General features: G+C 35.6%; 1 protein-coding gene across 1 annotated transcript in view; it reads left to right on the top strand.

Moving 5' to 3' along the window:
• LOC140515394 (uncharacterized) overlaps window positions 1-27640 on the top strand; it is a 1104438-nt gene that overhangs the window by 1070168 nt on the left and 6630 nt on the right. The window contains exon 2 of the transcript XR_011971003.1: window positions 21028-27441. The gene's annotated coding sequence lies outside the window, so the exon portion shown is untranslated. The remainder of the gene's footprint in view (window positions 1-21027; window positions 27442-27640) is intronic.

A 27640-nucleotide genomic window follows, 5' to 3' on the forward strand; every position in this document is an offset into this window, starting at 1 on the left:
CAACATATACCATGTAAATTCAAAATCAGCAATGATACAGTATCAGAAACTGAAAGAGAGATCAGTGCTAAGTATATCATATTAACTGAATTCACTAAAATACATCATTTCAACTGCATTAGGCTTGAATCAAGGAAGACTAGTTTTAAATTCTAAAAGTCTAGAATACAAAGTCCTTAAAAAATTACGAAGCCCAATGATTTTGAGGTGCTTACAATGCCTGCTTGATACAGTGATGAAATACAAATTTGTGCAGACTTCTCAAAGAGACTTTACTGACCAGACTTAAACATCAATTACTTAAGGGAAGGAAAGAAGCTCTTTCCCAAATTTAAAAAATAAAAGACGAATTATTCAAAATGGCTGGGATGAGTCTCATGTTTCCTTACCGTCCTTTCAGGAATACTTGGAAAATAAATGAGAAAACTGAAATATTTTAAATTCTACAGAAGGATAGAGAAATAAATGATTTTTTGATCTTACCAGAGCCCAGAAGCCAAACATCACCAGCAAAAGAAATCATATCTTCTTGTAATATATCAAGAATTTTAGAAGAACAATACTGTTCTTAAGGGTTTAATAGCATTGGCACAGTCGTTGTTGCAACTTCCTTCTGCTGGAATTACACAGGCAACAAAGCATTTTATGGCCTGAAAGAAATGAAAGGTATTCTACATTGAAAGAATGGGCAATAGCAACTGATTTTCCTCTTTAAAAACCTATAAAAGACGTTTAAATGTATGTTTTATATTGAAGCTTTATCCAGCAACCTCAAATTTTTAAGTAAAACTTTAAAATTCCATAAAAAACAACTTTTCATTTCCAACCATTGTGCATTACATGTCTGTTTATTTGGAGTTGTTCTGGTTTAGAGAAATCACAGAAGCAAATCTTTTTAAAATTCCTTTATTTTGTGTCATGTGAAACAATTTTAACTGCAGACTCTAGCTATGACCTCTGGAATAAAATATACAATTTCTATTTATCTTTAAATACTATTTTATTATTTCCAATTACATTGTAAAGGCAATTTTTAACATTCATTTAAAAGTTTTTTTTGAGTTCCAAATTTCTCCCTTCCTCAATTCCCCCTTCCCTAAAACAGTAAGTAATTTGATAAAGATTATTTATGTGCAATCATGTAAAACTTATTTCTAATATTAGTCACGTGAAACTTCTCTTTTAGGCTTTTAAAGATATTAACAACCTCTCCAGCTTCATTATATAATATCCCATCTTCATCACACTAAGTCTGACTACTTGTAGAAAAGATGAACAATTTCAGAATTTCTGTGACAAAATTATATTTAATTTTTAAAAAAACAAAATGATATACAAAGAAGTGGAAATAATACCTCATCTGTAAACAAAACTTTAATATAGACATATATTTTTAAAAGAAAAAATGCAATTAAATATTTATTAAGCACTTACTGTGTTTCAAGGGATAGAAGCATAATGCATTGATCCCTACTCCTAAGGTGAGAGAAAGGGACATGGGAATTGGGCAGAGGAAAAGGGAGCAAGAAAGGAGAGGGAAGAAAGGAAGAGTAGGAAAGAAAATGAGGTTTTCAAAGAGTTTGCATTAATGTTTTACTACCTCACTGCTATTCCTCAGATTTTACAAATGATTTCTGGCAACATTGGGCTCTACTCTTAATACTGTATACAATGGTATACCACTGCTCCAACAAAACTATTAAAAAAGTCCAAAGAAGCAAAGTACATTGATGATAATAAAGGTGCTTACTCTTAATTCAGTAAAAATTTGGTCCAAATTTTAAATCTAAAGGTGAAGAGAAACGTGTTATACCTCTTTATTTACTTCCATTTTCTTTGTTTCAGAAGATAATTTTGTATCTTCAGGTAAGTGAAACTGGAACATAGCAAATGGTTAAAATATTAATACTACAGAATTAAAGAAGCAATTAAAACACAATTATCCTTAAAAACAAAAATAGCTTAATCTCTCTACAGAAAAAAGCAACCATAAAGTAAAACATGAGCTCTGCGTTAGGAACACAATAAAGCATGGCTGGATATCCAAAATTTTCCCCGATAGCTGAGTGATAATAAAGGTATTATTATGGTTCTCCTCAATACTACTTAAAGAGGTAACGAAAATTATACTGTATTAAAACTGATAAGATATATTTTAATTGATTTATTTACCTACTATTTATTATGTCATATTTGTAAACCATACTAGGTGCTAAGAAAAGTAAAATCTAAGTAAGACATATTCTCTTCTTTCATGGAGTTTCTAATCCAGAAGGGGCCTTGCACATTTGTTGAAATGAATGACAAGCAGAGGAATAAGGCATAATCAATAAGCATAGTGAAGACTATAATAAGCATACAAGAGAAGTTCAAGGTAAGAAGGAAAGATAACTTCTGAAGGGGAGGAGAGTGAAATAATTCAAAGGCTTCCTGGAAAAACTAGCATTAAATCTGGGTTTTGAAGGACAGGTAAAATCACAAAGATAGAGACAGGAGACAAAGGAATTCCCAAGTAGAGAATGTCTTGAATGACTCTTCAGCCCTCTAAAATGAGGTCCTAGAACTGACAACTCCTGCCCCTAATCCTTTCATCACCTGAGTAAAATGAGAAGTGTTCAGAAGAAAATTTTCTACTTGAAGAAATGCTTGAAAGAACTGAGGGAGAGAGTGAAGCCATCATAGTCCTATACTGAGTAGTTCTTAAAAATTCTTTTCTGAATCCTTTTTTGGGTATGATGAACATGTGTGTGAGTACAGTGTAGAATGCTATGAAATAGACAGTTGGTCAGATTGAAAATAATTTCTCAGATACAGGGTAGGGGGAAAGACCTACAGAGATTCCCATAATTCTGATATTCTATTTTCATTTCCTAGCTCAATTTTGAACCATGGTCAGCATCACAGTCTTATGAGAAAGACCAATGAGAAAGGAGAGCAGCCTACGAACTTCTAGGCAAGCACCCTCTAGTAAGCAGGATAGATACCGTAACCTTAGAAAAATCAGTGCAAACACACCTAAATAAGACAGGTTCTGATGTAGCCAAGGGGATGGTGGCCTGCGGGCAATGCCACCTCCTGACTGAAATGTATTCCATTCTAGTTAACTGATAAAAATCTCTGAAGAAGGCAGAAAGCATGGAACTCAGCTAGAAATGATTAAGTTATGTTTTAACAGCACCACCAAATGGACACAGCATCTACATCACCTGTCACAAGGAATAAAATAAAAGGAAAAAAAGGCAATTAACCCTAAGAAAAATATAAATAGTACCTGGAATTTCAAAATATTAATATCTTCAGCAATAAAACTTTAATAAAACTGGTGCTTATAAATACCATGAATAGCTATATATTGATCTTTCAGATCAAATTTTTACTCTAAAAATCTCATATACTCACTTTTGTTTAATAGGTTTGCACACAAAGTTGTATGCAGATCAGTCTGTTCTTTGGCATGCTACACAGCAATAGTATGTTTGCTTGTACTGTGAACATCTCAGGGATACTAAACAATATATAAGTAGTTTACTATTACCTTGTTCCAAATTAAAATCCAAAATTTTAATCAATTAGGAATTACAATGTTTTCAGTAACATGTCAGAAAATCTGTCCTCAAATTCCTAAGATGAAAGTCTAAAGAGAACAATAGTATTCTACGATATTACCTATACCTACAATTTGTGTCAGGATCGAATATTAATATAACTATTGTGATAAATGAGCCCAACTAACTAGCCCCCTACTGTGACAAACATGCTCACCTTAAACAAAGCACAATAGCTGTTGAGAGATCAGGAAAGCTTTTATTAATCTTTAGGTTCATTCCGCCTGAATGCACAGGTAGCTTCCCAAGTAAGATTACAGTAAGATTGCAATTTGTTCAGACTAATGGAAGCTTCATATACTGTTCTGAGTTTTGGACCTCCCACCATACCATTTATTGCTCCATGACTTCATGTTCTCCCCTCTGATAGGGTTTCCCTCAAACACCTCATCAAGTGTGAGCACAAATTTCTGACCTTTACTCTGGCCATGCCAGATCACAACTCTGATTAATCTGTGGAAACAGAATTCCTTCCTCTGTTTCCTACACAATTAACAGTTTAATTCATTAGTGTACTCATTTCAAAGTTTAATTTGGAAAAGTTCTGAGTGGTCCCTAATGAAAAATTCAAAAATGCATTAAGAACATCAGAATTATTATACTAGTTCAAACCCATATGGTTACTCTAACCTCATATTCTCTTTCATTAGCAATGAGGCATGTTGTGAAATGCCATCATCTTTCCTACCACCAACCTCAAAATTTCAGTGATATGATAATGATGATGATGATAACATCCTAGTTTCCTTTACTAATTTAAGGAGTAACAAGTCCACAGCAGATTGTTTTACTTTCTCTGAAGCGTTATTGTCAGTTTGTACCTCAATCTGGGATAATAAATGCCATAAATTTATTATCTTATGTATAAAAGCATGCCCTTAATCTGTCCTCAAAGTTCTCTCTAAGGCTTTAAGCAAAGTCTGAAGCATACTTTTTAACATAATAAAAGGTGCTACTTACTATAGTAGGTCAATGCACAGAATCATCATAGCAGTAATGATTACACTGACTGTACCTACCTCACAGGGTTGGTAAAAGGACCAAATGAGATAATATATGCAAAGTATATTGTAGACTTTAAAGTGCTATCTAAATGTTAATTGCTACTGCTTCTGATGTTGTTAATGGAAAGAATCTTGGGACCTGGAAGCAGAAGAGACCTAGCTTTAATCCTGCCTCAGATAAGTAATACTTATGTAACCATGGTCAAAACACTTAATTTTTTAAGTCTGTTTTCTCATTAGTAAAACTGAGATAATATATTGCTGTAGGAGCAGCAAATTCTCTTTTACAAAGGCTGGTTTCCCTTTAAGAGGACAAGGAAGCTATGAAATCCTTTCTCTGAAGAACTTCCTGGTCTGCAAATTCTCTCTGCCAGTGTGAACTGGCAACTTATTTCTAACTCAACTATCTTAGATAGTTGCCCAAGATTCTGAGAGGTCGGGTAATCTGCCCATAGGCATGTAACTCTTCTGCGTTCAAATCCGGGTCTTTGTTCCTAATTCCAAAGCCAATCCTCTATTTATTCTGCTATACCAACTCTCTTAAACTTCATTCAATATTCATCATTTAAGATCACACAGAATCACAGAACTTGGATTGGAATGTAAGGTATGATTGAATTTTTTTTCCACAGAAGTCATAAAATTATAGTTCATAATGATGGCTAATATCAGAGACAAAACTGCTTATAGAGAAAGCAGTGGGGGAGGCTGGCTGCTTGAAAATCAGCATATCTACTATTTTTCTTTGTTCTGAAAAGGTTTCTTCCAACATAACAGAGTTGGCTAAGCCAACTCTCATCCATAAAGGATCAGGATGAGAGCCATGAACCCACCTTTATTATTGAATAAGTTAGGAGTAGTTGTGGTAGCTGCAGCTGCAGCAACCAGAAATAACACAGAAATTGGAATAGTCACCCCTGCATCCCCAAAGCACTAAGAAAGAGGGCTGCTGGCCCATTAAATTATCCTCCAGGATAACCTATAGGCACAATCTATGCAATTAGAATAACCTAGATTCAAAGCCAGGTCCTCTAATTCCAGTTCTAGCTGTCTGGATGTTATGTTGTCTATTACAGCAATTAGAACTCCATTCTTCCTGTCGATCCTATTTCTACCTGAAATGCATCAGAAGAAAGATCCATTTTTATAAAAAAAGAAAAAAAGAAAAAAAAACAAACTTTTACTATGCCTTTACATAAGAACCCACATTGAGCTAAATTTTCCCTGTTTTCTTTTCTAAGAGATTAGAGTTGCCCTGTTTGTGTAGTTTCAGGAATATGTAAACATACACACTCAAGATATAAAGAGTCCCCAAAGGAAATGAAACACTTACCATACAGCCCACATTGATGGTATGTAGTTGGCCAAGGTGATGGTTTCAATGAATTAAATAGTTTAGAATCATAGTTCAGAGAGAAAGGATTCTCATGCAAATTCGTAGCATTTTTGGTTTTGCAGGAGACAAATGAGTACTAAGCTTCTACAAAGAAAAGATGGCAGTATTAAAATCTGGATAATTTTTAAAGGTTAAGGAAATAGGGGTCAGATCTGTGGTAGAGGGACTTCCCAGATAAGGAAAGTCTCTGTCTTTTCTGCAATTTGCATACACTAATCTTTTTTCTTTTTTAAATCAAAATTCTCTTTAACAACTTGGTGAAGCCTATGGACCTCTTCTAAGAATGTTTTTAAGCATAAAAAATAAAATACAAAGGAACTGCAAAGAAATCAATTATACTGAAATAAAAACATAATTCCCTCCCCCAATCTAAGTGCATGCATGACTTCTTAAATCTAAGAAATAATTACTTATTACAAATTTAGATAAAAAATTTTACTAAAGAAATACAAAGGAAAACATTTTATAGATTGAAACCTCAGTTATTTCAATGTATGAGTGACTTCCTAAGAGTAGCTTCTCCCTTTACTTGTACAAGTTGCAATCTGTGTGATTCCTATATATGCCTTTCTGTAAATCCTCCATAGAGAATCTCCTCAAAGTATGGAAACCAACTTCTGGATCTTTAGTATCTTATGGACACTCGTACAGCATTCAGACTGACAGACTTTTTTCCTGTTTTTATGAATATCCTATTTCTCCTTTTCTTATGTATTTGTCCTTGATGACTGTTTTATACTACTTCTGGCATAGGAATTATGGTTAATTTGCAGTAGCACTTTACTACCTGCTATATATCTTTCCATTGCTCTTTATGTCATGTGTAATTTTAATTCTTCTGAGATCACAGTGTTTGACAATCTGCAGCAAAAATGTATCGACAGGGGTACAAAACAATAGGCTTTTGCAGTAGTTAGCAATTGTGTTCAGAGAACGTGCTATGTAACTTCTCAATTGCAATCCGACCCTAGTTCTTTCACAGTTCATCCCCAGTTCCTGTCTAAAATACAAATGTACTAACAGACTTTCCATGTATATGTGCCATAATGGAAGATCCATTCACTCAATGTCTTTCTAAAGGTGTGGCTCTCACTGAGGTGGCTCTGTGGTCTTCAAGGGTTTAAGTTAATGCATAAAATATCAAGGACAAATAAGATTACCTGAAGAAACTGCTTGTCAATGGACAAAACCTCTTCTGTTTGAACATTGCATGGAGTACATTCCAAGAATGTGGACACTGGAAGAACACACAACTCCCTGTTTTATTTCTCATTCAATATTGAAATCAGTAATGAGTGGAATAGGTTTAGTGAAGACTTCTCAGATTGTAATTCTTCTCCCAGGGGTTAGGTAAGACTGAGAGGCTCAAGGTTACTATATTTTTAGAACAGAATAATTCCATGTAAGAATATAAAACTGTGTACTACATTAGGGTCTCAATGATTGGACAAAGTTTACCTAATTCTTCAATGTCTTCATTTCAAAAGGGATTGGTTAGATTTCGTGTCTAGAATGTAAGATCATATTCTCAGCTAATGAGGATAATGGTCAGTGGGGGAGGAGGGACTTGCATTAGGGTCTATATAAATCACTGCCTTTTCTTTGTCTTTGTCCTTCCTACTCCAGGTGAACTGGTATAGGATTGTCCCACTTCTCGAGAATCGAATAAATAAACTTTCTGTCATCACTTTGAGAGGCCTCTGAGTAAATTAATTTAAGTAGGCATCCGAGCCATCCCACACAGTTTGGGGGCACGCACTGGGATCTGCAGCTTTTCAGAAAGATGGCTGGCAGCTCAGTTCAGACTGGTGCACCCATGGGGGAGACTTTTCCCCACCACGGTCCTTGAAATGGGCTGCCGGGCCTCCCTATCTGCAAAGTAACAACCCGAAGCAGAGGAACTCAGTGAGAACAGAAAGAATAGAGATAAGGACTCCAAAGACTCCAAAGCTGTGAAGTGTGTGAAAATGCCAACCAGTTGGTGTTGAAGGTTGCAGTCAGGCAACTTGTATGTGTCCGACCCAGTGGTAAGCGCAGGGGCTGGTGGAGGGAGGTTCTGGGGGTCAATTCGTTGAGTCTTAGATAGACTCGGGGAGAAGGTGATGACCCCCAACGAAATTAGTGGACTGCAAGACCCCAGGGTGAAGAGCCCCCCCAAAAAAACGTTTGCCGGGTGACTGCTGGTGGGTGGGCGACCCCAACTGAGAGCTGGCAAGAGAGCTAGCAAAATTCGTTGAGTCATAGACTCGGAGGTATTGGTGACAACCCTCATACAAAAGAATGGGGAAGGGGCAGTCCAAACCCCACCGAGCTTCGGAATGGAGTCAGGAAATACCGGTAAATAGTCCTTTGGGAAATCAATTACAAAATTGGCACTAATTACCAAAATATAGAGGAACGGACAAGAAGAAGATGATTAAATATTGTTGTTTCATATGGGGTGAAAAGACATCGGAGGACGAGGCACAATCTGGCTCAAATATGGTTCCTCCGAGGACTGAGTTTGCCAAAAATTTAAACCTATATGTACTATTCTATTCTGTTAAATGTTTTGTCTCTATATGTTGTGTTGGTACTTCTGTGTGAATGAAAGTCTGTGTGTCTCTGTTTTTATCTGATAAGGTTGTAAATTTAGCCAGCCAGCCAGCAGGAGCAGAAAGGCTGAGCTGAACTGTCCTTGAAATTCCTGTTACTCCCTTTCTTCAACCCCTCCAGACTAGTTTCAGAGGGGCGGAGGGACAAGGAGGGAGAGAAAGGAAAAAAAAAATAATAATATTATTTTACTGTTCGGTTTATATGGTTGGTAACAGCAAATAAAAGAATGTAGGAGAAATGTCAAGTTAGCAGTAGAAAGAAATGTTATGTGCAATTTCAAAGGGGCTTGAGGGAAAGGCAAGAGAATTTAAGCAGGTAGAGATAATGAGAGGAGCAGGGATACTGTGTAATCAGAAGGCTTGAAAGAAGTACAAAAGGGAGGGAGGGAATTTATCTTTTTCCCTCAGACCAAATAGGCATGCTAGCAAGCATTTAACCATTTTCTGCCTCACCCAAAAGAAGAAATTTTAGTGTGATGGGAAATAACAGAAAGTCAATTGAATTCATTCTGGTTGTATTTGGAATTGTGAATAGGTGAAATGTGTCATTCTTAATTTAAAGTTTAAGATAGGTTAGAATTTATTAAAGTTTGGTGGAAGTAAGCAGAAAATTAGAAATTAAAAATTCTCAAGTAAGCAACTTAGAGCTGAGAGTTTTGAATTTAGGTTTAATAAGATCAATATATTTGATGCCAGACCAGGTATTTAAAGTAAAAAAAAAATAAGTTTAGGTTTTTCTTTTTCTTTGCAGAGTGGGAGGGCCAGAAGGGGGTGGCCTTGGGACTCCTGGCATAAATAAGAGGAGGGCAGAGACACCCAGTGGCATTTCTGCCAAAAGTGTTAGATCCACTAACAAAAGGATAGGTATTTGTTAGATGCAACATTAATCTAATGTAATTGTTACACGATTTTAAATTTGTAATTTATTGCATATAGATTGGGGTTTTTTAAAAGGATGTGATAGAAATTTGATAATTTGAAACTTATATTTTGTTATAAAAAATGAGCTGAATAGTTTAATGGCTTCTTTTAAGTTTTAAGTAAACTTAAATTAAGTTTAAATTTTTAGGTAATCCATCTAAATATTGTATTAGGAATTGCATTGTTAATTAATGAATTGGTTAAAAAGAGCTGTTATGAATTTTTTTGTAAGAGTTTCCTTACATAGCATTCATATTGAGAAAATGAGAATGCTTTAAAAATGTACATGTATATATATGGGTGTGATTTTCAAGCCTGTTCCCTCTGAGGATGTATTATGTTAAAAGTTTATTTCTGCTCTTGAAAAGGAAATTTTAGCTAAAATTGTTTTTGCCATGAATCAAGCATTTACTCTAAAATTACGTTTGTAAAAGAAAGTTTATGGGCAAATGTGAAAAGGCTTCGGGTTTAGGTCTTTTCTTGCGATTTCTGTCAATTAGTTTCAAGGGGATTGTGATAAATTGTAAACTGTTCATAAGAGAGGAAATATTTGTTGTATTAAGAAATACTTTGTAAAATCTTTCGTATGGGTTTTTGGAAGGCCTACCTATCCAATTTGTATTTGTAAGTTACAAAAGTGGGAAGAATTTAGTTTCTCTAATAGGATATGAAAATGCAATTGATGTCATCTGAAATTTATTGTTCAGGTTCATAGCTAAAACAATTTGTTATCACTTATGAAAATTATGTTTTCCATTTGTAATTCTAATGCTAAAACCTAAAGCTGGTACACTGTGTGTATATGTGGGAAAAGAAGCAGTCCTCAGGCTAGTAACAAGCACAGCCCCAGCAGCTGAGGAGATTGTATATAGAACTTGCTTGGTGAGAATTTGAAAATGTATAAGAAATGATCTTCAGTGATTGGCTTTTTAGGGCAAATTTAAGATCTAAGATGTAAATAAAATCCCTGGGAACATTCTTTCTAAATCTAATGGGAATTAATAGATGTTGTATCATTGTTCCATAGAACAAGATTGGGATTTAAAGTTAACTGTAATTGTATTTTATTTGCAGAAGGTTTCAGGGAAAGGAATCCCTTACAAAAAAAAGGGGGGGTGGTGGTGGCCCCAGGTGGTCTGGGAGCTCCAGGAATGGTCTTGATGGCAGTGGCCAGTAAACTGGAGATTTGGACTGATGGAATTAAGAGTGGGAAGTAGAATAGACTTGGGCATAGTGATAGAGTGGACTTTAGGAGAGCCAGTTCATGTGGAAAAAAACCAAAAAAAAAAAACAAAAAAACCAAGGAGTTTTCAAGGTGAGGTTTTCCAGGGCCTTTAGACAAATGAGACTAAAATGCTTTTGGGGTAATGGACAAAGGTCCCAACTTGGAATAAGATCTTTACAGGTTACAAAATGATGTAAAAGCAATTAGTATTAAAACAATTGACTGCATTAATTACTGAAACTAAATCAGAGACATCTTCAGTTTGGGAAAAAGAATTTCAGTCTAATTTTCTAAGAGGTAGGTAGTCTCTGGTAATATTTGGCATTGAAAGTTAAATGATTGTTTTGATTTGAATTCATTACATGAACATAAAAATTCAAGTTAGTGTTTGAACTTATCACATGTGTAGCTCATTCTTTTAGATTGAGCAGGGTTAGAAAGGGATAAAGTAGTTTGGGAAACAGATATAAATCTACTAGAGCAATGACTTATGATTGTTATTCAATCAGGAACTAGAACATGTATAGAAAGGCATGTAGGCTACTTAAGACCTGCTTTAAAAGATGTTCCTTGGCCAATGTGAAATTAGTCATGTCTGAAACTGATTATTGGAGCTTGCTACTTTAGGATTTTTGTGGGACTATTAACTGACTGTTCTTCTGAGTCTAACTCCAGGTGTGGATGGCAAGAGAGGCGGTCTGAGCCACTGATCCATGATGCCAGTAAGCCTGTGAGATGCTGGTATGAACTGCAAAAAGGTGATCTCATGGGAAGGTCGGGAGAGCGGCTGTTCAGCCTGGGCTCCTGACTCAATTTCCCCACTGACACCTGGTAGACTTTAAGCCTGGCTGAATGCCAGTTGGCAATCTACTCCTGCCTGGAACTGACATGAAGTAAGGGAGATGTTGTTTCCCTGCAGTGTCCCTACTCTTAATGGCAAATTCCTAAAATCAAAAGTTTTGTAAGTAATAATACCAGATCTGTTGAATAATAGATTGTTGGTAAGGGAATATCCGAGGTTGTCTAAAATTAAGCTAATAGGTTTAGGACTTTAGACCAACAACAATAAGTTAGGGTCCTTTAATTCTTAGTAATAGTGTGAACACAATCAGGTCAAGGGATTGTGAGGCTAGCATGCATAGTTATTATTTTATCTTAGTTGGTTAATGTTAAATGAAAAATGGTTTGTGGACTATATTGTAAATGCTTTAAAAGAAGCATCATATGATCAGAAGTTGGAATTGTTTTATGATGTGATATGCACTGTGTTAAAAATGATTATTTATTGTATTTATGTAAGTACTGGAGCCTGGTATTGACTCCTTAGTGAAATCTCATCTTCCTAATGAGAGAATGAATAATGAATTACTGTGAAATGTAGAAGCTGCATTTTAATGTGAATTTTCTTTTCTTTTAAAAAAAATGACAATTTGTCAAAGTTTCAATTTTGATTTTTGTAAGAGTGATAGGAAAGGTAATCTAAGATGGTATTAAGTTCAGTTTTGTAGGAGAGTGGACATCTGGATTTCTACAAGAAGATAAAGAGAAGAAGATGCTGAGATGCTATGCTGAAGAGTGTTTGAAGGAGCATCCAGATCAGAAAACTGCATAAGATGATACCTCTCCCCAGACTGCTGTATGAGATGGAACCTCTAAATGGACAATTCATTAATTTACCTTTCCCTTTGAATCTCTGTACGAAGGGAAGGATTCATAAGGGAAAGAATGTGAAGGGGTCATGACTATGACTATTTGTGGAGTTGCATATATATGAATAGTACTAAGAATAACACAGAACATAAAGAATGGGTATGGAAGTGGGAGAATGAGACACATAGGATTATGTTTGATACTTTCTGGAGTGTAATCAATAGAACTGGGGAGAATTATCAACATTGTATATGGAAGAGGAAACAACAACTATGGAGGTGTAAGTCAGAGATCATGAAAGGAGGACCATTAGGCCCGGAAGATGTGAAATACTTTCCAGCTGTGGGTTATAGGGTGACTGTTTCTAGAGGAAAATCCTGCTTTGAGAGGACATTATTGGATATGTGGACAGACAGCTTATACTCACCTTCCGTTACACTGGAGGGGTGTTTGTTATATTGGATTGGTGAGACCTAAATTCTTTTTCTTGCCTGAATCAGGGAAACAGCACCTGAGGGTTCTTCTATATGATGATCTAGCCAAAAGGAAGAGGAACATTGACACCTCCCTCACTCAAATTGGAAATGCAAATGGGTGGAGTGACACTTGGCCTTCTGAGAGGATAATCAGAGTATGGGCCTGCAACTTGGGTTCAGGATGAGAATTGGGGTTATAGAACCTCCATATATCTATTAAATAGACTAATCAGACTCCAAGCAGTAGTTGAAATTATTACCAATCAAACAGCAGAAGATTTGGACTTATTGGCCAATCAAGCCACACAAACTAGGGAAGCAGTACTGCAATGTAGGTTGATCTTAGATTATTTGCTTGCAGAAGAAGAGGGAGTTTCTGGAAAGCTCAATTTATCTACATGTTGCTTGAAAATTTGATGATAATGGAAAAATAGTGAAAGAGATCACCAAAAATATCAGCAAGGTTGCTCATGTTCCTTTACAAACTTGGAACTCCCTTTTCAATGCGTCTTGGTGGTCCTGTTTTGAAGGGAGCTGGTGGAAGAGATTACTGTGGTTTGGCATCATAGCAATTAGTGGTATCATATTACTTCCTATTTGTTTACCTTGTTTGATTTCACTTACTACTAAAATAGTTAGAAGTTCTCTTCTAAAACTTGCTAGAGTAGAAGAGAGGACCAAAGGAGCCATTTGGTTGATGATACTAAATAAGGAAGGAGGGGCACCTGTGGAGACAAAAGACAGGAATGATCCTGATTGGGATGAGGAGATTAATAGACAGTGTGAGATCATGTTACAGAACTGTGGTTGAAATATCCGTGAGAAATCTTCAGGTTAATAAGTACAAGGAGAGATTGAGTGGGATAGGTTGAGTGAAGACTTCTCAGATTGTAATTCTTCTCCCAGGGGTGAGGTAAGACCTAGAGGCTCAAGGTTACAATATTTTTAGAATAGAATAGTTCCACATAAGGATATAAAACCGTGTAGTGTATTAGGGTCTTAATGATTGGATAGAACTTACATAATTCCTCGATGTCTTCATTTCAAAAGGGATTGGTTGGATTTCGTGTCTAGAATGTAAGATCATATTCTCAGCTAATGAGAAAAATGGTCAGTGAGGAGGGAGGGACTTGCGTTAGGGTCTATATAAATCACTGCCTTTTCTTTGTCTTCGGCTTTCCTACTCCTACAGGATTGCCCCGCTTCTTGAGAATCAAATAAATCAACTTTCTGTCATCACTTTGAGAGGCCTCTGAGTAACTGATTTATGTAGGGACCTGAGCTATCCCACACAAATGCAAGCAACCAGACTTTAGGGGCTGCAGCTAGGGAAATAGACAAAATTTTAACACTTTTCTTTGTTATTCTGGTCTGGCCAACCTGGAATTACAATGGAAAGTTAGATCATCTCAGGTAAAATCTTTTTAGCAGATTTGTATGTTGTGAGATTAATCATAAAACATTTCAGGAACTGATCATTTGAAATAACTCCTATGATTGTGGCTAGCCCACCTTCCTAGGTAAAGATTGGAAATGCCACCTAGGTCCTAGACATTCTGCCCACCCTGTCCCAGCACCTGCATTTTGCCTTAGGGGCTCAGTAAATTCTGCTGCTGTGGAAGGTTGGAGGAAACGTGGAAGAATCAGGCCTGTAGCGAGCATTCTCTAAACTCTGCCTACAAAAATCACCACCTCTGGGACATCAGTTTCTCTGCTCTTGGTAAGCTTCACTTCTTTTTTCCAGTTGCAAAAAAGTATTTTATCTCTGTTTGACCCATTTTCTGATTTTTAAAAATAATTGTGCTTGTTGTTATGGGATCAAAATGATAAAATGATGGTAAAATACTTAACATAATGACTGGTATATGTTACATACAACATTATTATCTTTGTAATGTAATTGTTATCTTTGAAGTGGTTTTAATTGCTAAAAGTAATAAGACCAATAATTTCTGGAAATGCAAATTATACCATCTGCAGTTATTGTTGTGTTAAAACTGTATTTCTAGGATTGTATTTCTGAATTTCTCTTAGATTGTGAAAACTGAGTGACCACTGTAATCTAGAAATAGTGTTAGACAGAGCAATTTTTAATTTGAAATTTGTTGAAACTAAAAGATGTTGGGAAAATTGTGTAACACCAGTTATGTTACTTTATCAGTCCTGCTAGCTTTGTCTTATAATGTTTTGTAATGGCCATTTAGAAAACCAGGTATTTTCACCTTTTGTCTGTTAAAAAAGTTAAAGCTTAACAATTTGGCTATCTTCTACGAAGTTGTAGGATTACTGTTTTAATGCCAAAACCTAAAATTGTTAAGTGGTTCCTATGTATGGAAAGGAGGGAATGGAGTGAAAGCTTTCTTTAGATTCCCTCTGCCCATTCAGAACAGTCCCACAGTGGAGTGAAAACTTTATTTAAATTCCTTCTGTTCATTTAGAACAGTCCTCCCATTCCTGTGGGTAAGATCATCAGTCCTAGTAAAGGAACTTCGTTGGTTAATGCAAATTCTAAACAATGAATATTACTTGCACAGAAGTTGTAATAACAATTGGCTTTTACATCAGTAAAATTTTAAATTTGAGAAGGAAAGATATTAAATGGAATCCTTTATGTGTGTGTCCTGGTAAATCTTTATTGTTTATTGTAACTCCAAGAAACTTTTTAAGAAAGGGAAAAAATTCCAGCAAACTATAAATTTAGTCATTAACCTCTTTGCTTTAAGTTGGAATGAGATTCCAGTACAGTTATGCTAGTAAAAAGCAATAACTTGGGAGCTATCTTGTCTTATGGTTAAAATGCAAAGGCAAACGGAATAATCTGGGTAATAGGGTTGAGAGACTTGGAAAGATAAATTAAGTTCTGATTGAAACTATGAAAGGTAGATAAGAGTTGGGAATAAGTATGGTTTATCTAAACCCCTCTTGCTCCTAGATAGTTGTTCTGGACACTTCTGTGTCAGTTTCAGATGGTTTAAAGAGTGAGGAAGTATTTTCTCTGAAGGATACCAGCCAATATTGATTTGCTATATAAGACTGGGACTGCAATTTACTATTATTTGAAGCTTTGATTACAGGAATACTTGTCTAAGTTATCATAAAGCCAAACTGACATGTGCTGCAGGCTAATGGTGGATGCATGGAAAGGTTTTGAAGACGAATTTGGACACGGCCTAGGTAGGATCTTCCTAACTCTATTTCCCAAATGTGCTGTTTCCTTTCTGAAAAAGGAAATTCCCCACCTGATTACTCTGAAGCCCTGCTTTCAGCACCTGGTGACCTCACATGTCAAATAATAGCTTACCTAGAATCAACCAGAACTAAGGAAATCCTTTCCTTCTGTTAATATTGTCCCTCTCTTTTTCTTTTATGGCAAATCTTTGTAATTAAGAAGTTCTGTAAGTACAACTAAGTCTATCAAATAATAAATGGAAACTGGAGCATCTCTGAGTTACTAAAATGGGATGCAGGAATGAATAGCTTACAATTTTAACCTACATTCCTGGGCAAATAAAAATAAATATAATATAGAGATAATATCTGTATTGTGATTTCAAAAGTGGTTCAGATTCGTCCAATTATGTATGATTAAGGAAATTTATGGTTCAGATTCGCACCTACAATAAGACACATTTGAGAAGAAGCTGGATATTTTATTGATTTACAGAAAAGGCAAATGCATGAACAGTTCAGAGCTACAGCAGAAATAATTAATATAGCCTAATACTAATATAATTATGGCAATATTAATATAGATATAAGAGGAAATAGAAAAACATCACCAATTCTAGGAGGACCAACACCTGAATTACATCAGCTGGGGAATCCCGGGATACAGCGTTCAGGGTCCAAATTGGGAGCAAAGAGGTCCCAGGCAGAGCATCCTCTCCATGGGTGAGATTCCGAAGACTTGCACTAAGCGAGGGGAGTTTATAGGGACCTAGACAAAGAAGGCTTTTTGCCAACGGCTCCACACACTGTTCCAAGCTGGTCAGGCACATGGCCATGGGAATGCAGGTGTTTGTTCGTCAAGGACATATCATACGGGGGCCACAAGATATAAGTTAATTAATCATATACTGGGAGGACTAGCCAGATCCTCCAAGTATTATCTATGTGTTCCGGGAGTGGCTAGTTCCCAAAACATTAAGGCATGGCCAACTCGCGCATGTTATGTTCCTTGAGAGGTCACCAAAAGGACAGAGTGAACTTACTTTATTCAAGGGATATGAAATATTCCTTCAATATCGAGGAAATGATTAGACAAAGTAATAAGAGCAAATTTTGAGGAAAAGTAACAGGATCAGACTGATTTCTCTAAGAATTATATATAGGAGTATATGATTGGCTTCTAAAATTTATCATGCTTTTGATAATATGATCTCCCATCTGGATTTTTGCACAAGATTGTATAAGATAGTGGTAAATTATTTCTTCTCTGTTAAAGTACCTGTCCAATAATTTAAAGGGCAGATGAGTACATTTTATGGTTGAACTCTCACATTTTAAAAGATTCTTATTCCAGATAGGAGATTTAGGTAAAAACAGAAACAGCAAATAAGATGAACTGAAATTTTCTGAAATTTCAAAAATGGAGAACAAATTTTAAGTAATTATACTAATTTATACTGTCAGAAGTATCTGTGAACTTCTATATTTGAACCAGAAAGGCAGAATTTTCTTTTTGAACTATTCCAAGAATAAAACCTGTTGTCAAAGAAAAGATATCTAGGTATCAGATAACTACATGAGAAATCTGGGATTCAAAAAGTGATGTTTGAATGAAAATCAATGATGGATTACTGAGATATCAGGAATTTAATGTTAAGTTTTCTTGTTTATATTGGTGACATGTTAATCTCCCTTTCAAAACTAATCTATTCTGAGCCACCTGTACCTGACAATGTAAAAATGCAATTTTGTGAACTGGAAAAAAAAAAAACAAAACAAAAAAACTTTAATGTGTTGTTTGAACCTAGCCCTGCGTGTCTGGGAAACTAAACTATTGCTAAGTGCCTTTAGCCATGTTAACTCTGCAGTATTGTTTCATGTCAACTATCAAATCATATGTTTTCTGGGAGACCCTGTCAGGTTTTCTGTATAGACTCTTGGATCCCTCTGTCACCTCCATTGCCCCTGCTCCTGAGTGGACCATGCCCTCCAAGTTTGAAAGGGCCTGAAGATGACATCAGACAGAGACAGCTTTCCCAAGACCTACATGAAGATTTAGTTTTTCATATCTTTGTTGGTATACAGGAGAAGCCTTCAGCTTGCCTTTGACCAAAAGGAGGGAATGATAATATTTAATATAAATTTTAGATTTTAATAAGGGCCAAAGTTTGAATCAAGAAGAGCCTGAACCTAATAGTCTCCTTTGTTTAGAGGATGCCTTTTGATGGGCAAATGGGACTTCCTTATGAGACCCTTCTTCTAGCATCCTAGCATTAAGAGAAAAACACAAATACCTTGGGGTGTGTCTTCAGCTTTTGTCAAACTCTGTTAAGATAAACAAATTCAAAGGCCTGTTTACGACAGGATGTCTGCAATCTGGGTCATGGGACTTTTCCTTATCTTGGATCACAAAGGCATGCTACAGAAGGAAGCCGCCCATAGACTGGGGTCATAAAACCCAATTGACGCCACTTTGTTTACAATGTGTTTACGATGTGAGAACTCCTTTCTCATGACAAAATGTACTTAAGACAGTCAATTTCTGTACTGAGTCAGACAGTTCTGATCCTGGCTCCATAGCGCTATGTAGCTGCTATCCTCATGGGGCATTGATTAATTAATTAAATCATAAAATGTATGCATTTAGCCTGTTGCCTTTTCTCTAATAAAGTTTTCAGGTCAACACTTTGAAGGCCCACAGTTATTGTGACCCACCACCCTTTTCTAACCTTAATTGCCTACAATTTCATAACACATATAAAGCCACAGACAAACTAGGACTACTCATCCCTTCTCCTGCAGGACATGGACCTTTGCTTTGTTGATGCTGTTTCATTCATTTGGAATGCCCTACTTCCCTTCATTTCTGCTGTGTAAACTCCGATTTTTTTTTTGACTATTAAGATGTCACCTGTTCCATGAAGCTTTCCCTGAAAATTCTAATAAGAAATGATCCTGTCATCTGATTCCCCTAAGGATTTTGGTCATATCCATCATCTGTTGCACTTGAGATTTATAGCAAATCATCTTATACTGTTTTTATTGTATTTATTATTCATACTTTTCCCCTTTTACTACATTTTAAGTTCTTTAAAGGCTAGGTTCTGGCTCCTTTTATATTCCACACAACACCCAGCATAGGACTGACCATGATTATATAACAGGTGTTCTATAAATGTTTAGACTAATGTTTTTATGTTGTAATAAGGTTTGTTTCATATAAATTACTTAGAAACCATTTCTTCAGTCTAAAAATAAGAATGAAGTAGATCCCCAGGAATCTAATTTATTTTTTCAATCTGATTAATTTTGTCTATGCAGAGTATTTCTAGATAAATTTCTTCCAAGATACATTGCTTAGTTGTTTGTCCATCACTTCTAAAAGTGTTTAACTGTACTAGCTGTCATTTAGTTCAAAATTCTTAATAATTTTTGCCATTGTTTAAGTTTTTTAATTAAGAATATTTTTCCTGCTATTTGTACGTTAACTTAGAAAAATCTCTGATTTATTGCTAGTTTTTCATTGATCAAATTAACATCAATTTTCTTAACTCTCAATGAAAAATCTTTAAGATGTATATAAAATTTAATTGCATTAACTACGAATAAGGTTAAGAAACCTCAGTCCCCTAAAAATTGCCTTAAATTTAGCCAGTTATTTTGCATCATTATTTTCTGGTATAAATCAGGTCATTCAGATAAATTTTGTAGCTTCAGGCATTATGCTGCAAAACACCAGAACCATTTGTTGCTTATCTTTCAAATATCCAATGAGATATATATCTATATATCTACATACACATATAAGCTTTTACTCTTCACTTATTCTGTGGTTCTCATCATGTCATTGATTTTTGAGATTTGCCTTCTATTATAATTAGGAGCCCTCAGCAGAATTAATTTAAGATTCAATTTAACAAGTATGACAGATCTATCTTTCCTCTGTAATGCAAGGTTCTGTGCTGGGCACTGGGGATACAGACACACAAACAGAAGAATTCTGATCTCAGGGAGCTTGTGTTCTATAAAAATGAAACAAAATTGACTTTAGTTTTTCCTGTCTCTAGGGATCACATATGGAAATGTTTGTATTTCATTTTTTACCACTTTCACGTTACATCCATATAACTGTAATGGAATATTATTCAGTAATACATGTTTTTAATTTAAGCTCATACATAGAAAGAAAATGAAGGATGCAATTAATATTCCCAGTAATATTAGGTACTTACTCAAGAGCATACGGTTTCTTTCGTATAGTTATATCATAATAGTATCATTAACAACTCACAGCTCTCCACCAAAAAAGCCTGCCTGATTTGCTTTTTGTAAAATTCTTTCTGCAAATGTTAGATAATGATGGCCACAGAGCATTTTGTTAATGAGGTTTGGGGCAGTTAGTAGGATGATTGAAAGACAGAAATTTTGCTGTAATCCTGACACTGAAATTGATAATGTTTAATGTAAAATTTTGGAATAATCTCTTTGTTCTCTCTGAAGCAAACTCAGAGAATGCCTCTTCCTATGTCAACAAAAGCCAGCCAAGGCTGACTTAACATTCCTTAAGAGACCTTTAACCTAAGACACTATCTTGAATAATGGGAAGTTTTCCATATGTTAATATTTGTAGACATATACTATGTTATGGCATGTTAATGGTAAAGAAAACACAGACATCTTGGGTCGTAATTTCTATGTGAAACTTTGTCAAACTCTGTTATGTTATTGTATTTACAACCTATGCAATTCAGAAATTCCTTTCTAATGGTCTAGTTAATCACTCATGGAAATCATAAATCTGAAGGAAACAGAACACTTCTTTGTCCTAAAAACATATTTAAGGCTGCCCAATCCTTTGTATCGGTAGCCAGAACATTTCTGGCTCCATAATGCATTATGTTACTGTTTTCTTTAATAGGGAATTGATTAATTAATTAATTAAATCATGAAATGTATGCATTTAGCCTGTTGCCTTTTCTTTAACCAAGTTTTCAGGTCAACACTTATGGCGCCCAAACGTGGATTGGAACTGAGGAACAGGACGGACATTGCCTCATCTCGCCAACACTAGGACTCTGGCGCCAATAGGAACTATTTTTCCTAGAATCCTTGGCCTTGACAGGGTCGGGGTAAGTCCTGCTATTTACCAGCTTCCAAAGAACTCTCACTTTAAATTCCTTTTAAGGGAAACTCTGGGGACCAGAGACTAAGTCGCGTTAAATCGCTCTGTATTACTTAGGTCTCCTCTGGTGATCGATCTCAGGAAACTTAGTACAGGTATTGCTAGCACTAGTGTCAATCAATTAAAGACAGCCCTAAATGATGTTGGCCACCACAGGGCTCTTTTGGACCAGTCAAAGTTACTTTATCTTACAACCAAATTAAGAAAGGCCAACAAAACAACTAGCCAGCAGTGAGAGTGTTTCATCTTGGGCTTGCTGACTTGGCTGAGCAAGAACAAAAGACAGGTAGCCTCTTTCCTGTAGGGCTGGGAGCTGCTTCAGCACCTAGCCATGTCCTGGCAAAAATCCTTTCTTCTTCAAGGGCTCCAGTCTGTCCTTCCCTTCACTCCCTCCATCCTTTTCCTCACCCCTTTCCTTCTTCCCCCTCCCCTTGAAGGCCTCTGATCTGGGGAAACTGACAGCACCTAGATGCCATCTTTCCCCCTCGCCTTCCCCTACCTTAGACCTGAGGAAGGCAGCCTCTGTTCAAGCCTCTGTTGCCTCTCTCCTCCTCATTCCCCCTCCCTGCTTTTCCGTAAGGGCTCTGGTCTTGAAGAGGACAGTTAAAATCCACCTAAGAACTAGAGGCCTGAACCTATTCCCATGGGGCCTGTTCCTTTAAGATACTCAGAAACTTTGGGGCACCAAGGCTCCCCAACCCTCCAAAGACCGCAGGGGTGCTCTGAGCAAAGGCTACAGGATTCCCCTTTATTATCAGACCCTGTATTCTTGCAACCCCCTTTCCTCAGAATGATAATAGCCAATTCATGATGGGGATTTCTAGCAAGCTTCTAATTGCCTTCTCTCTCTGGGTTGTTTTTTTGTGAGCTACGTTTGTATTTGTCCTGTTGTCAGTTTGTCTGTTGGTGTATATCCCTGTCTGTATCATGTGTTCTGTGAATGAGTGTATTATCTTGTAAGATTTAAATGCAAGTAGCTGGACTTCAGTGGCTGCAGCTAGGGAAATAAATAAACAAACAAAATTTTAACACTTTTCCTTGTGGTCTGGCCAACCTGGAATTACAATGGAAAGTTAGATCATCTTAGGTAAAATCATTTTAGCAGATTTGTATGTTGTGAAATTAATCAGAAATATTTCAGGAACTGATCATTTGAAATTACTCCTAAGATTGTGAGTAGCCCACCTTTCTAGGTAAAGATTGGAAATGCCACCTAGGTCCTAGACATTCCGCCCACCCTGTCCCAGCAGCTGCATACCGCCTTGGGCTCAGTAAATTCTGCTGCTGTGGGGGGGATTGGTAAACGTGGAAGAATCAGGCCTGTAGTGAGCATTCTCTAAACTCTGCCAGTGAAAGTCAGCACTGGGACATCAGTTTCTCTGCTCTTGGTAAGCTTCACTTCTCTGTTCAGTTGCAAAAAGTATTTTATCTCTGTTTGACTCATTTTCTGATTTGTAAAAATAATTGTGCTTGTTGTTATGGGATCAAAATGATAAAATGATGGTAAAATGCTTAACGTAATGACTGGTATATGTTACATACAACATTGTTATCTCTCTAATGTAATTGTTACCTTTGAAGTGTTTTTAATTGCTAAAAGTAATAAGATCAATAATTTCTGGAAATGCAAATTATACCATCTGCAGTTATTGTTGTGTTAATACTGTATCTCTAGGATTGTATTTCTGAATGTGTCTTAGACTTTAAAGAGAAAGCAATTTTTAATTTGAATTTTGTTGAAACTAAAAGATGTTGGGAAAATTGTGTAACACCAGTTATGTTACTTTATCACTCCTGCTAATTTTGTCTTATAATGTTTTGTAATTGCCATTTAGAAAATCAGGTATTTTCACCTTTATCTGTTAAAAAAAAAAGTTAAAGCTAAACAATTTGGCTATCTGCTATGAAGTTCTAAGATTGTTAACTAAGTTATTTGGGATTACCGTTTTAATGCTGAAACCTAAAATTGTTAAATGATTCCTATGTATGGAAAGGAGGGAATGGCGTGAAAACTTAATTTAAATTCCTCCTGTTCATTCAGAAAAGTCCTCCCATTCCTGTGGGTAAGATCATCAGTCCTAGTAAAGGAATTTGGTTGGTTAATGCAAATTCTAAACAATGAATATTACTTGCACAGAAGTTGTAATAGACAGAAAATTTTTAATAATTGGCTTTTACATCAGTAAAGTTTTAAATCTGAGAAGGAAAGATGTTAAATGGAATCCCTTATGTGTGTGTGTGTCCTGGTAAATCTTTATTGTTTATTGTAACTCCAAGAGAGTGGAAATAACTGTTATCTGACTCTAAGTTGTGATTAGTGAGACTTTCTGTTTAAGGAAAAAGGCATTTGGGACCATAACTATTTTTGGTTTTGAGTTTGAATTTGGGTACAGTTGTCTGCATTAAATCAGTATCTGAGACATATGCCACAAAGGAATATTTCTTACCTGACTAAACACTGAGGTGATAATTCTAGACTCAATCTAGGATGGGATCCCCCTGGCTCAGTCTCCCTACTGTGTTCCTTTAAAAAGCAATGTTTCTCACCTGACTATTCCTGAGTCTGGCTATGAAACAGATAGTGCATGATTGGAGAATTTCACACCTATCTGAATTCAAACAGAGTAAAAGATGCTTTATGCTGTCATATTTTGTATGTCATATGTCCCTGCTTTTTCCTTCTATAGCAAATTTCTGTGGTCAATAACAAGTGACCAGCAAAACATGTGAGCCTTTTGTGTAATCTTACTGGGAAATCTAATATTATTTTTATCTGAAATTAGAACATGGGCAGAATTTTATGTAAACTACTTAAGACTTATCTTAAGATGTTCCCATTGTTTAAAAGGATTTTAAAAGCAACAGTGTTTTTCTGTGAGTCAGTCTCTTACATCTAAGAATACTGCAATAATTAAGAATTCAGTTTGTTATAATACTTTGGAAATTCATATTGCTTAAGAACATTTTTGTAACAACTCAGCTTTAATGATTTCCAGTTTTAAGGGTTTATTTTTGCTTGAGAAAAAAAAGAGCTATCAAGCATTTTAAAAGTTTCCAACTTATTTTCTTCATAAGAGTTTAGCGAAGATTAGAGTAAATTTTAAACTGTTTTTAAAGAAGGGAAATAGTTTTAGAAGAAATGTTTTGAAAAATCATGGATGATTCTTAGAAGGCCTACTAAAACTTCAAAATAATATGCTGTTAAATTAAGCTGTTTTGATCTCAATATGTAGTCATTCTATGGCCTAAGTCAGAGTTAAAGTTTGCGTTTGAATTTATTATGTAAAAGATTTAATTCCTGAAGCATCTCATTCTTCCAGAGTGAGTATAATTAGGGAAGAATAACAACTTGTGAAACAAAGACATAATTCCATCAAACTATAAATTTAGTCATTAACCTCTTTGTTTTGTTTAAGCTGGAATGAGATTCCAGTACAGTTATGCTAGCAAAAAGTAATAACTTGTGAGCTATCTTGTCTTATGGTTAAAATGTAAAAGCAAGTGGAAGAATAGGATTGAGAGATTTGGAAAGACAAATTAAGTTCTGCTTGAAACTATGAAAGTTAGATAAATTTTAAGTATAAATATGGGTTATCTTAACCCCTGTTGCTCCTAGATAGTTGTTCTGGATACTTTTGTGTCAGTTTCAGATGGTTTAAAGAGTGAGGAAGTATTTTATCTGAGGGATACCAACCAATATTTATTTGCTGTATAAAACTGGGACTGCAATTTGCTATCGTTTGAAGTTCTGATTACAGGAATACTTGTCTAAGTTATCATAAAACCAATTGACATGTGCTGCAGTCTAATGGTGGATGCTTGGAAAGGTTTTGAAGATGACCTTGGACACGGCCTAGGTAGGATCTTCCTAACTTTATTTTCCAAATGTGCTATTTCCTTTCTGAGAAAGGATATCTCCTACCTGATTATCTCTAAGCCCTGCTTTCAGCACCTTGTAACCTCATGATTACATGTCAGATAATGGCTTATTCCTGTAATCAACCAGAACTAAGGAGATCCTTTCCTTCTGTTAACATTGTCCCTCTTTCTCTTTTATAGCAAATCTTTATAATCAAGAAGTTCTGTAAGTACAATACTAATTCTATCAAATAATAAATGGAAATTGGAACATCTCTGAGTTATTATAATGGGGTACAGGAATGAATAGCTTACAACTTTAACCTACATTCCTGGCCAAATAAATAAATATAATATAGAGATAACATCAAGGAAATGATTAGATTAGGTAATAAGACAAAGATGTAATGTGATAGATGTCTAATTAAATAGAGTAGCAAATTTTGAGGAAAAACAACAGGATCAGCCTGATTCCTCTAAGAATTATATGCAAATGCATATGATTTATTTCTAAAATTTGTCATGTTTTTGATAATAAGATCTCACATTTGGATTTTTGCATAAAATTTTTACAGGATAGTAGTAAAAGTAAGTGAAATTATTTCTTCTCCGTTAAAATATCTGTCCAATAATTTAAAAGGCAGATGAGTTCATTTTATAGTTGAACCCTCACATTTTAAAAGATTCTTACTCCAGGTGCAAGATTTAGATAAAGACAGAAACAGCAAATAATGTGAACCAAAATTTTCTGAAATTTCAAAAAAAATGGAGAACAAATTTTAAGTAATTGTACTAATTTATGTTGTCAGAAGTATCTGGGAACTTCTAGATTTGAACCAGAAAGGCAGAATTCTCTTTTAGAACTATCCCAAGAATAAAACCTATTGTCAAAGAAAAGGTATCAGATAACTACATGAGAAATCTGGGATTCAAAGTTTTGTTTAAATGAAAATTAAGAATGGATTACTGGGATACAAGGAACTTGATGTTAATTAACTTTGAAATAATAATTGCATTGCTTTGTATGGTTCATGTTTAATTTTCTTGTTTATATTGGTGACATGTAAATCTCCCTTTCAAAACTAGTCTATTGTGAGCCATCTAAGTTTTAATCTGTACCTGACTTAATGTAAAAATATAATTTGTGATCTATCAAAAAACTTCACTGTGTTGTTTGAACCTAGCCCTGCATGGCTGGGAAACTGAACTATTGCTAAGTGTCTTTAGCCATGTTAACTATGTTGTATTGTTTCATTTGAATTATCAAACCATGTTTTCTGGGAGACCCTGTCAAGTTTTCTGTATAGACTCTTGGATCCATCTGTCACCTCCATTGCTCCTGCTCCTGAGTGGATCATGCCCTCCAATTCTGAAGAGGCCTGAAGAAGATGCCATCAGACATAGACAACTTTCCCAAGAGCATGGACCAGAATTGCATGAAGAGTAAACTCTCACACTACTGGTTATTTAGAGGTTTTTTTTCATATCTTTCTTGGTCTACAGGTGAAGCCTTCAGCTTGCCTTTGACCAAAAGGAGGGAATGATAATGTTTAATATAAAATTTTGGAATAATCTCTTTGTTCTCTCTGAAGCAAACTCAGAGGGTGCCTCTTCCTATGTCAACAAAGCCAGCCAAGGCTGACTCTACATTCCTTAAGAGACCTTTAACCTAAGACACTATCTTGAATAATGGGACGTTGTCCATATCTTAATATTTGTAGACATATACTATGTTATGGCATATTAATGGTAAAGAAAATATAGACATCTTAGGTCGTAATTTCTATTGAACTTTGTTTACCCTTTCCTATGTCAGTTATCTGTTTAGGGCAGGAAGCCTGCCACTCACTAGTGGTGGGATTTCTTTCCTTGTCACTGAGACATATGTTTACACAGCCTGGAATTGAAAGGCCCAACCGACATTACTTTGTTAATTGTTTTGTCTTACTGAATTTACGATTTGCTCAATTAGGAGAGTTCCTTTCTCATGGCAAAATGTATATAAGCCAGAAGATTTCTGCACTGGGTAGCCAGAACATTTCTGGCTCCATAATGCATTATGTTTCTTTAATAAGGAATTGATCAATTAATTAATTAAATCATAAAATGTATGCATTAGCTTGTTGCCATTTCTTGGTAAGTTTTCAGATCAACAGAACAATGGTCCATCTTTTAGCCACCAACATTCTACTGATGTTTGACTGTAAGACATGGAACGTGAGAATCTCTGAAGAACTGAAAATGAATATCACGCTGAGGGCATTGGAGAGGTCCATGATACATATGAGTGAGCTGTAGTATGTAACTAACTAATGAGAAACAGAAACACGGCAGTGTTTAATTATATGGATTATATTATTAGGTATATATCATTAGAAGTTAAAACTGATAAATTTTTTACAATATTTACAATATATATACAATATTTCTTAATTTAAAAAATAGCTATAACAAACCCCCCGAAAGAGTCACAGTGACCCCTAAAGATCCATGGACAGAACTTTGAGAACTGCTGTTCTGTAGGATAAAGTTCTGCCTTTCAAGGCCCACAGTTATTCTGA

The sequence above is a fragment of the Notamacropus eugenii genome, chromosome X, assembly GCF_028372415.1.
Source record: "Notamacropus eugenii isolate mMacEug1 chromosome X, mMacEug1.pri_v2, whole genome shotgun sequence".
NCBI classification, from domain to species: domain Eukaryota; kingdom Metazoa; phylum Chordata; class Mammalia; order Diprotodontia; family Macropodidae; genus Notamacropus; species Notamacropus eugenii.